Genomic DNA, 10,560 nt, shown 5'->3' on the forward strand with positions numbered 1-10,560 from the left:
AACACATTCTCTGAGGATAACATACATTCATGGAAATTCTTATATAAAGCATAGGACTACTATTGAGATTTTGTTAAAGAGCAAAGTTGCATATGAAGTGTTGCAGTGGTGCAGAAGATATATGAACAGAGAAGATAGAAAAACGCGATACAGGAGTGACAGTCAGACAGTCCATTCGTGATGCATAATTGCATTCTTATAGAAATGTGTATGGGTTCTGAAATTTGTGATCAGTGTTAATTATATTTCCCATATTTATGATAATGTTACACTCCAAATTACACCAAAAAAAAAAATATTTTACTTGTTTTTTCAATGTGAATAATATTTAAAAGTAAGTGATATTTAATAAAATAAAATAAATAAATAAATAAAAAATCTAGGTGAAGTCATTTAGAAGTAAAATTGAAGTTTCTGTCTATCTGAATTGACTGCTTTTTAGTTCTAGCAGTTTTTACATTTACTCCCTTTGTCCGGATGATCAGATTTGGTTGTCATGACTTATGAGCATATAGTCCAATTACGCTATCAACATGACTATTAATTTGGTGATTGGAGTCGGTAAGTATTGGATAATTGTTTTCTTTTTGTTCGCATCGGAGAAGTATGGAAAATCTCATGTGAAGTATGTTTGGGTTTATCTATGGCACCGATCTCGAATACTGCATAGGGAGACAATAGACGATTACGGAGTGGTATTTCTATTGATTGATTTGGCTGCTTGTGCCGCGTTACGTGGCAACACATGATGTTTGTCAAACTAAGTACACCAGTCAAATATTTTGTTTACAATATACAGAAAACTTATGATCCATATTGAATTTCAGATTATTTTAAGTTGGACTATGATATCCAGATCATTTGGCGAATATGTTTGTTTATATATGTGTTTTTTGGGACTCGCTGATGCATGTCCAATGGTTTTATAAAATTTGAATTTTATAATATATATTGCGAGTTCACTTCAAGTTCAATTTTCTGTGGTGATACTATGAAATCTTATTGCCTGACCATTGTAATTGTATTAGCTTTGTTGTGCTCTTGATTGAAAAGAGAGATGAAGAAGGGCAATTACAAGTATTATCAGCTGCACTTGAGGTAAAATACTAAAATCCTCTGGTTCCTTTCAACTGCCCTTTGTATTAAGTTTCTGTCTTATGTGTTGATGCAATTAAAACTATAGCAATCTTATAATGCTTGCTCAGATTCAACTGTTCAATGGGATCATTTTGCATTTATGTTTGAGAATGTAGGAATATATTAATAAATTTTGATTGAATACAGTGGCCAACAATTACTAAATCTATTTGGAAAACTTAAAAGATAATTTAAAATCGAGGAGTATTTGCGATGCTCATGGATTGAGCTTACAAATTGTTTAAGTATAATAATGCAGAAGTGCTACTTTTATAGTTTTATTTGCTGGGTAAAAAGTTTGATTTATTCTCTGGTTGCAGATTGCTGAAGCAGAGAGTATTGATCTAGATTCAAAATTTCGTGCCCTGGTTGCTATTGGATCATTGGTATGTTGTCTTCTTATATCTGTTGTGTTATGAGAATGCCACAGCCCACTGGGTAATGTCAAGAGATACTTTCAAGTATAAAGAGGTTGTTTTTAACTTTGATGACAATAAAACATTAGCTTTGCAGCTGTTATAAGGTTGTTAATTCATTGGACTGAAAATTTCACATACTTTAGGCGACAAAAAGGTACTTCCCATCCGTTGGACCTAGCTAAGGTGACCTTCAATCAGTCATCAAGTTAAAAAAACTATAAATCAATATCCCATCCATTAAACAACCACCTTGTTCAACCCTTAATTAAAAAAAGAAATTTCAAAATAACAATTAGCATTTATTTCACATGGCAGATTAAGTTGGACCTAGCATTTAACACTCGTTTCAGGTCTTCAAGTTTTACACCATGATTGGCTAATAAGCAATGCCGAATAACAACTTTTATGTCACATGGTAGATTAAGTTGAATCAACTATGTTGGTTTAATATATGTAATTTTTTATGGCAGATTCTTAATTATGCGGAAGTGAATTCCACAAGTTGCTCGAGGTTCTGGTTGTGGACAAACGATTAAGGCGGTACACCGAGGAGGAGATAAATGAGATCCGAGATATTTGGGCAGAGTATTTTATATGTAATGTTGAACTTTAGATTTACCACTTAGCGCATGTTTGACTCTTGTTTTGGATTATAGGCTTGAAATGAAGTAATTTGGTTAATTGGTGTTGGGATTATGAGTATAATGTCTATGATATTGAGATGTAATCTTATTGGACAGGTTGTTAATATAATGCCGTCATTCCCAATTTTATGGGTAGGCCAAATTACAAAGGAGACTCTGCCGAAATTTACATTTGCATTATTCAATAATATTGCATTTTAATTTCAATTATATTAGCGTTAGCATATTACTTTATACCTAGGAAAACAGGTACTACAAACATATACAAGGCAATTATTATATTATAATTAAAAAAAAAAAAATTCACCTCATTTGCGTCACTCATTAAACAAACAAGTGACGCAAATACAACAGTTTTGTATTGTCTACTCAGTTATTTGCGTCACTCCTACATAAACAAGTGACGCAAATAACAAAAAATGCATATATTGGAAGAGTCATTTGCGTCGCTTGTTTATGAAGGAGCGACGCAAATAACAAAAAAAGTTTAGCAAAAGAATCATTTGCGTCGCTTGTTTATAAAGGGGCGACGCAAATGACTTAAAATAAGTTTATCAGAAAAGTCATTTGCGTCGCTCTTTTATAAAGGAGTGACGCAAATGACTTAAAATAAGTTTATCAGAAAAGTCATTTGCGTCGCTCTTTTATAAAGGAGTGACGCAAATGACTTAAAATAAGTTTATCAGAAAAGTCATTTGCGTCGCTCTTTTATAAAGGAGTGACGCAAATGTCAAAAAATAAGTTTTTAAAAAAAGTCATTTGCGTCGCTTGTTTATAAAGGAGCGACGCAAATGACTCTTATTTGCGTCGCCCCTAGGAGCGACGCAAATGACTTAAAAGTCATTTGCGTCGCGAGCAGTTGCGTCGCTCATAGAAGCGACGCAAATACACTATAAATGAGCGACGCAAATGAGGCTTTTTCTACTAGTGTAGCACACCAATGCTAGCATTGTGCTAGCCGCACCAGCCGGGCCGAGGCAGCAGCCGCAAGCCAAGGCTATTAGCTAGGTGGGCTGAGGCTACAGCCGCAAGCCACGCCAAGGCAGCAGCCCAGCCGGCTGCTTTGGTGCCCAATTTGGGGTGCCACTTGGCAGCCACTTATTGGTGGTTTGGGTGTGTAGGTGGCCGGCTGTTAGGGAAGTGCTTGGGGATCGAGTTTGGTCCCCTCCCCTCCTTGTGGTCCTTACCTAACTCTTCTCCTAAATGTGCCACTTGTTGATTAATTAGTTGTTTGATATTTAATTTTATTTTTGATTTAAAAATAGAGAAAGAATATTGATTTTACCAACTCTCCCACATTATTGGGAGAGAGGATTTCACTCATGATTTTCACTATAAATACCCAAGTTAGGGTATGGGAAAAATCACTTGAGTAAGGTGTTAAAAAAGGCATATCCATTGAGAAAACCTTTAAACACATATAATTACTCGAGAATTTTGGTCGGGCTTAGCTAACCTCTAAGCAATAGACCTAGTCGGGGGTCGAGTTGCGGGTGGATACCGTTGGAGGTTTTCGCCCGTGCGAGACTTAAAGCTTTCTCAAGTAAGAACTCGGGATACGAGCGAAGCACGCGTCAAAGGTAATTAATCTTTCCTTAATTCTTGTTAATTAAGTTACTTATGTCTTTTGATTATATTAATTGTGAGTGTGATCTTGACTCAGGTTTTCTTCCGCGATGAGTCAGACTCATCAAAACCCAACAGCGGTATCGGAGCCTTGCTCATTTATTTTTATAATAATAATTTTCAAGGTGTTTTATGGCTTTATTTTTCTGGTTTTATGTTGCTAATTAGACTAGTAGCTCGATTTTATTAATTTTAAGCCCATTTTAGAGCTGATTATGGCCTCGAACCTAGATTTTCGCCTAAAAATAGTGAATTTTGGGTGGAAAAGGTGTTCTGGAAATGATTTTACCCTATTAGTACTGTGTTTTAGGCCAAAATCTGACAAGAATTGGCTTCTAAGTACTAAAGATCCAATCTTTAATTATTTTAAGTGGTTGGAACTTTGAGTTACTAAATTCCATGAATTTTTGGTTGAACTTTTGATTTAATCATGTATTAAGTTGATTGGAATCATAAAATTTGAATCTTGTGATAGAAATTTCATTTATCTTCATATTGGAAGATATAATTTTTGAAGGATTCACAAGTTAATGTTGGAATCTTTATTTGAATATTTGTGTTCATAATTCCAACTTCCCTTTATTTTGTCAAAATCTTAGGATTAATTTAAATTAATAGTGAGTTATTACCCTTGTTCATTTTGTTGCACCAAGTTAAACCAATTTTATTAAAGAATGGTTCTTGGAAATAATTTTGGTTTTGTGCCCCTTGATGAATTTTTATTTAAGTTGGACTTGTATAATTTTTTCATTTTTGGCTCATTTTATTAATTCTAAAATTAATTTGGAATTAATTATTTAGTCACGTAAAATTTGGGTTAAAAACCCGGGGATATGGCACGGAAATCGAGGGCAAAGCAGCCCTTGGCAAGCCGAGTTGCATAGCAGCCCGCATGTGGCTGCCTCAAGGCGGTGTAGCCCTTGTGTGGCTGCTGCTTGCGGCCAGCAACACGGCGCGCCAGCCATGCGTGCTGCTGTGCGTGGCTCGGCTGCCCGTGGCTTGCTTGCGCGTGCTCGAGCCTTTTGGTGGGGGGCATAGTATGCATGTTGGTGCTTGATAGGGTTTAGTGTGCGTAGACATTGCTTGTGGAGCAATGTAGTGCAATGAGCTCGCGCAACATGGCCTTTATGGGTCACGATTAGGTGTGTGAAAGTTCGCTGATGTGGTTTGTGTAACGCGTAAGTGACATCGTAAGTCACTCCCACGTTCATTGAGCATCAATCGGTTGTGCGAGTAGTGAGCACTCCGAGTCTTGGTGCTAGGCACTTAGACATTTTGGACTACGCAATTTTGTATTCTTTTGCCGTTTTAATTATTTTAATTAATTTGGTTTTAATTATTTTAATTAAATTTTGAGGCTAGGCCTCGGCTTTGAGCGGCATTGGCAAAATTTTATTTTGGCAAAATTTTGGGTTTACCGACTTAATTAATTAGAGTAATTAAGATGGATGCGGAATTTAGTGGAAGCTTCAATTTTTTAATTGCGCTAAATTACATAATCGGTTAAACAACTTTGACTAGTTTTAATTAGGCGTGCTAATTGGATTAACGACCTAAATTAGTTACTAGTTTACGCGTTTTTGTGCATTGTTTTTTGTATATCGTTGTAAAATGCATGGGCCATTCACAAATAGTGAATGGATGAATGGAATGTATATTCTCCAGCAGGTTTTATAAAAATGGCAACTAGTGGGGCCCGATTAGGATAGAAAATACGGACTGCGTTCCGTGATGTATTTTTGTAAATCTAAATACGGTCTGCGAACCGTTGAGTATTTTGTACCTTAATATTTAGAATTTGAAATGGTTTTTATTTCAAATTCTTTCAAATGGTTTATGTGATTACAATTGAAAGAATTTGAAATGAAAAACCATTCATAATACATAAATAAGATTGAAATCATGCATATCATTCAAACTTATTTAAACGTCTTATTCACACATTAAATTGTCCCTATTTGGTGAAAATAAGTCGATTCCAAGATCCAAAGAATCAATGAGTACAAAAATACTCAACGGTTCGCAGACCGTATTTATATTTACAAAAATACATGACGGAACGCAATCCGTATTTTCTATCCTAATCGGGCCCCACTATTTGCCATTTTTATAAAATCTATGAGATAATATACATTCCATTCATCCATTCACTATTTGTGAATGGCCCATGCATTTTACAACGATAAACAAGCAATAATGCATAAACACGCGTAAACTAGTAACTAATTTAGGTTGTTAATCCGATTAACGCGCCTAATTAAAACTAGTCAAAGTTTTTTAACCGATTATGTAATTTAGCGCAATTAACTCCCACTAAATTCCGCATCCATCTTATTTAATCCAATTAATTAAGTCGGTAAACCCAAAATTTTGCCAAAATAAAATTTTGCAAGTGCCGCTCAAAACTGAGGCCTAGCCTCCAAAATTTTAATTAAAATTAATAATCATAATTAAAATAATTAAAATAAATAAAATGGCCAAAACGCAAAATAAACATAGCCTTAAAACTAGGGTATGAGTGCCAAGTGTGGGTTTGTGCGCATCGTGCCGCAAGCTAGTAGCACACCCCACACGCACAGCCACCAGCCGCACCAATCAGTGCACGCAAGCAGCTCGCACCAAGCAGCAGCATGCACGCATAGCCACACAGCCGTAGCATGCTGCTGTTGCCTTGTAGCGCACCAGCCACTCAATTTAGTATGGCGCACACCAAGCGCACCCATCCCTTGGCAGCCACATGTGGGCTGCTTAGCAACCCGGCTGGCCGAGGGTGGTATATCCTTGGTTTGCGTGCCATACTCTCGGGATTAATTTCGAATTTTTGCGTAACTTAATTAATTAATTCCAGATTAATTTTAGAATTAATTTAATGAGCAAAATGAAAATTATAACACAAAAATTGGTTCAACTTGATGCAATAAAATGAATAAGGGCTATTCTCACTATTAATTTAATTAACTTAAATTAATCATGAGATTTTACAAAAATAAAGGGGATTTGGAATTATGAACACAAAAATTCAAATAAAGATTCCAACTTTAACTTGTGAATCCTTGAAAAATTATATCTTCCAATATGAAGATAAATGAAATTTCTTTCACAAGATTGAAACTTTATGATTCCAATCAAATTAATAAATGATTATATCAAAAAGTTTAACAAAATTCATGGAATTTAGTAACTCACAATTCCAACCACTTAAAACAATTAAAGATTGGATCTTTATTACTTAGAAGCATCAAATAATAAATTTTTCACACTTAATGCAATGGATTTGCAATTATGTTAAAATTTAACCAATCTTTTAAGCACTAATTACTTCAAAGTAATCATGCTTAAAGAGGTCAAAAAATGCAGAAACATTAAGGAAAGAACCAAATACATAATCACCATAAATATGCCATTAAGATTCAAGGTTAAAAGATTTAAAATATTTCGTCAAAAACGAAAAACCCTCGAAAAAAGGCAATTCTGGTCGGATTTTGGCCTTTTCACAGTCCTAAAAGCGTTGAAAACTTTCCAAAACGTTATTTCCTTCAAAAATTCACTTATTTTGGGCAAAAATCTGGGATCGGGGCCAAAAATCAGATTAAAATGGGATTAAAATTAATAAAACCGAGCAACTAATCTAATTAGTAACATGAAACTAGAAAAATAAAATCATAAAACACCTTGAAAATTTTTAGTTATAAAAATAAATGAGCAAGGCTCCGATACCGCTGTTGGGTTTCGATAAGATCGACTCACCGCGAAAATGAAACTCGAGCCCAAGGAAAAACTCACAATTAATATAACCAAAATGCATAAATAACAAGATTAGAGAAAAGACTAAATTGCCCTTGTAGCGTGCTTCGCTCGACCAAATGGAGCTCTTACTTGAGAAAGTTAAAGCCTCGCAAGCGCAACGGCCTCCGACGATATCCACCCACAACACAATCGCGACGGGTCTCTTGCTTGGAGGTTAGCCAAGCCAAACCAAACCACTACTCGAGTAAATAATGAGCCTATAAGTTTTCTCTCAAGTGGAGATGCCTAATTGAGCTCTTATGATGAGTGTCATTTATGGCACTCTTTTAGCTTCTTTTATGATGATTTTTCATTACTTTTACTTCTCTTTTACCTCTTTTTCTCTAGCTTTACTTGTATTTTCTCTATTTTTCTTTTTCCGTAGTTACTTTCTTATTTTCTTGCTTTTCCTAGTTTATTTTGCATTTTCTTCTTTATTCGTTTGCTTTTCTTTGAATTCAGGAAGTTAGCGATGTTTGAGAGGCTAAATGGCATTTCTCTCGGGGTTCTCAAGCCAAAGATGTGTCTCGGTCCCTCTTTTTGAACCCCAAAAGGAAAGGATTCCATGAGTTAAGTCTTCAAGGTTGCGCCCTCATACCACGTGGACGTGAAATGGCGGTGTTGAACCCACCAAGATGGCTCCTAGAAACTGCCTATATCATCATGCATCATACGGAGCTTACGAGGTCGTCTTGGAGCGCACAAGAGGACATGCCCTACTCCCATGGCGCGGCCACGCGCGTAGGAGGAGCGGCCGCGCAGGTGCATGGCGCAGCCGCGACCGAGCAAGGAGCGGCTGCACAGTCTCTCCTCCTTGTTTCCGTACCTATTTTGTTGCGACCACGCAATGGAGTGAGAGGCCGCGCCTTTTGAGGTCTCTTTTGGATGTCTAACTAACTCTCCTTAGTTAGTTTTACTATATATAGATTTCCTTCATTTCTATAGAGAGGAATAGAGAAGAAGATTTTAGACATAATTTTAGCTTAGTTGAGAGTTTCTCTCTCTAGTTTTAGGGTTAGTTTAGGAGTAGATTTAGAGAGAGAATGTGAGATATTTCAATGGTGATTTGAGAGATTGATGATACAAAGGTGACAATTGTGTTGAAGATCTTCTCTATTATCAATGAGCATTTCTAACTCTATCTCATCTTATTGTTTTGTTTAGATTCATTTTTGTTTGGTTTGATCTTCATTAGTGTAATTGTTCCTAATATTTTGTTGATTCTTGATTTCTTTAGTTGTTTGTTGATAGATGATGGTTCTTGAGTAGTTGTTTAGCTAGGAATTGGGTGAAACTTGTATGATTGATTGATTGGGATTAATTTGGGAATTTTGTTGATTGATTGTTGAGATTAAAGTAATTAATGTAAGTTTGCATGTGTGTAATTCGATTAGGCCTTGAGAATTATGCTAGATTGCATTTGTGATTGCTACTGACACGACCAGTTGATTTAGGAATTGCAATTGTCGATTGGTTTGGATTGTGATTCTCTTAGTTTGTTATTCGTAGAGACATCTAGCTTAACGATTAGGAGATAGCTCTTTGATTCCAATTGGCAGCTCTTATCATTAGTCTTCACAACCTTTAATTGGCATGTTTATCCCTAGTTGTGGCAATTGTCATGATTACCTATTGATCCCCATTCCTGGTGTTTTTTTTTCTTTGTTTGTTAGTTGTAAGTTTTACCTCTTTACCCTTGACTTCGACCTAGCTTAGGCATTTATTGAAAGCACTTGAACATAACAGTTATTTTGGGTTCGACCCTTGACTTACCTCTATACTTGTATTTAGGTTTGTTAAGTGTTTATAAATTTAGTTTGACTTAGGGAGGATTAGTCAATGACCTAGTTTTCACCTCGTCAAAATGGCGCCGTTGCCGGGGAACGGTGTCTGTGATTGAGTGTTTTTGATTGCTTGAGTCTAGGTCTTTGTATATACTTTTCTTTTATTTGATTTTTGCAAAAAAAAAAAAAAAAAAAAAATGGCATGTCTCTCATTTCCTCAATATGACAATGTGCCTTTTTGTGAATATTTCAATAGACTTGAGGGATTTTTAGACTATAATTGTTATAGTCTTTGGGAGGCTTGTGAGATTTGTTATTTTAGGTTGAATGAGCAAACTAGGAATGTAGTTGAAAGCATGCATAATGGTGAATTTAGAGCATTGTCAATTGATGATGCTTGGGATGTTTATGTTTGGTTTGCTTGGGATGTCTATAATAGGGGTAATCATGATTCTAATGTTGATGTGCATTGTCTTGATTCTTCTAATGTTAGCATGATTTCCCATGATTTGTCACATGATCCCATTAGTGAACCTAGAACAAATTTTTTCAATTCTATTTCCCCTTTTGTTCATGATGATGAGGTACATGCTCAAGTTGATGCTAATGGTGTGTTTCAATATTCTTCATTATTTACCATATCTTCTTCTGATGTGCTTCGTTCCCTCAATGATGAATCTCATATGCTTGATTGTTTCCCCTCCCCCCAATTTGATGAAAATGCTCATGTTTATAATGTTGATGATCCTACCTTTGGTTGTGACTCTTCTTTCACTTTTGATCCTCATCCTTCTTCACCCTTTCATTCTCCAAACTCTTGTGATGAGTCTCTAATTCCATATAGCCAAATTGATGAATCTTTGAGGGAGTTGGAGATATATCCTAATCTTAGGCCCTTAGAGAGACAAATGATGGAAACTTTAAGGAGCCAATTGGAGATGATTAGAGAGAAAGAGGAAATTTTTAATGAAGAGTTGAAAGGAAAAGAAGAGCTAGAAAGCCAATTGTAATCCTTGATGCTTGTTTGTGAAAATTCCAAATCCAATGTGTGTGTTGAGGATGATGATGATGATTTTGAGCAATCAAGAGAGTGTGAGGATCCCATTGGTGAGCATTTGAGGGATGGAGATGGAGTTAGGAATGAAGCTAATGTTGAATTTGTGA

At 35.7% G+C, this 10,560-nt stretch overlaps 1 long non-coding RNA gene across 1 annotated transcript; it reads left to right on the forward strand.

The window, feature by feature from the left end:
- Nucleotides 1-1,039: 1,039 nt before the first annotated feature.
- Nucleotides 1,040-2,572, forward strand: LOC145587777 (uncharacterized). Its single transcript, XR_014101430.1, has 3 exons — nucleotides 1,040-1,098; nucleotides 1,458-1,523; nucleotides 2,027-2,572. It is a non-coding gene; the product is annotated as an uncharacterized LOC145587777 (long non-coding RNA).
- Nucleotides 2,573-10,560: the final 7,988 nt, after the last annotated feature.

The sequence above is a fragment of the Chenopodium album genome, chromosome 17 (assembly GCF_948465745.1).
Source record: "Chenopodium album chromosome 17, dcCheAlbu1.1, whole genome shotgun sequence".
Lineage (NCBI taxonomy): Eukaryota > Viridiplantae > Streptophyta > Magnoliopsida > Caryophyllales > Amaranthaceae > Chenopodium > Chenopodium album.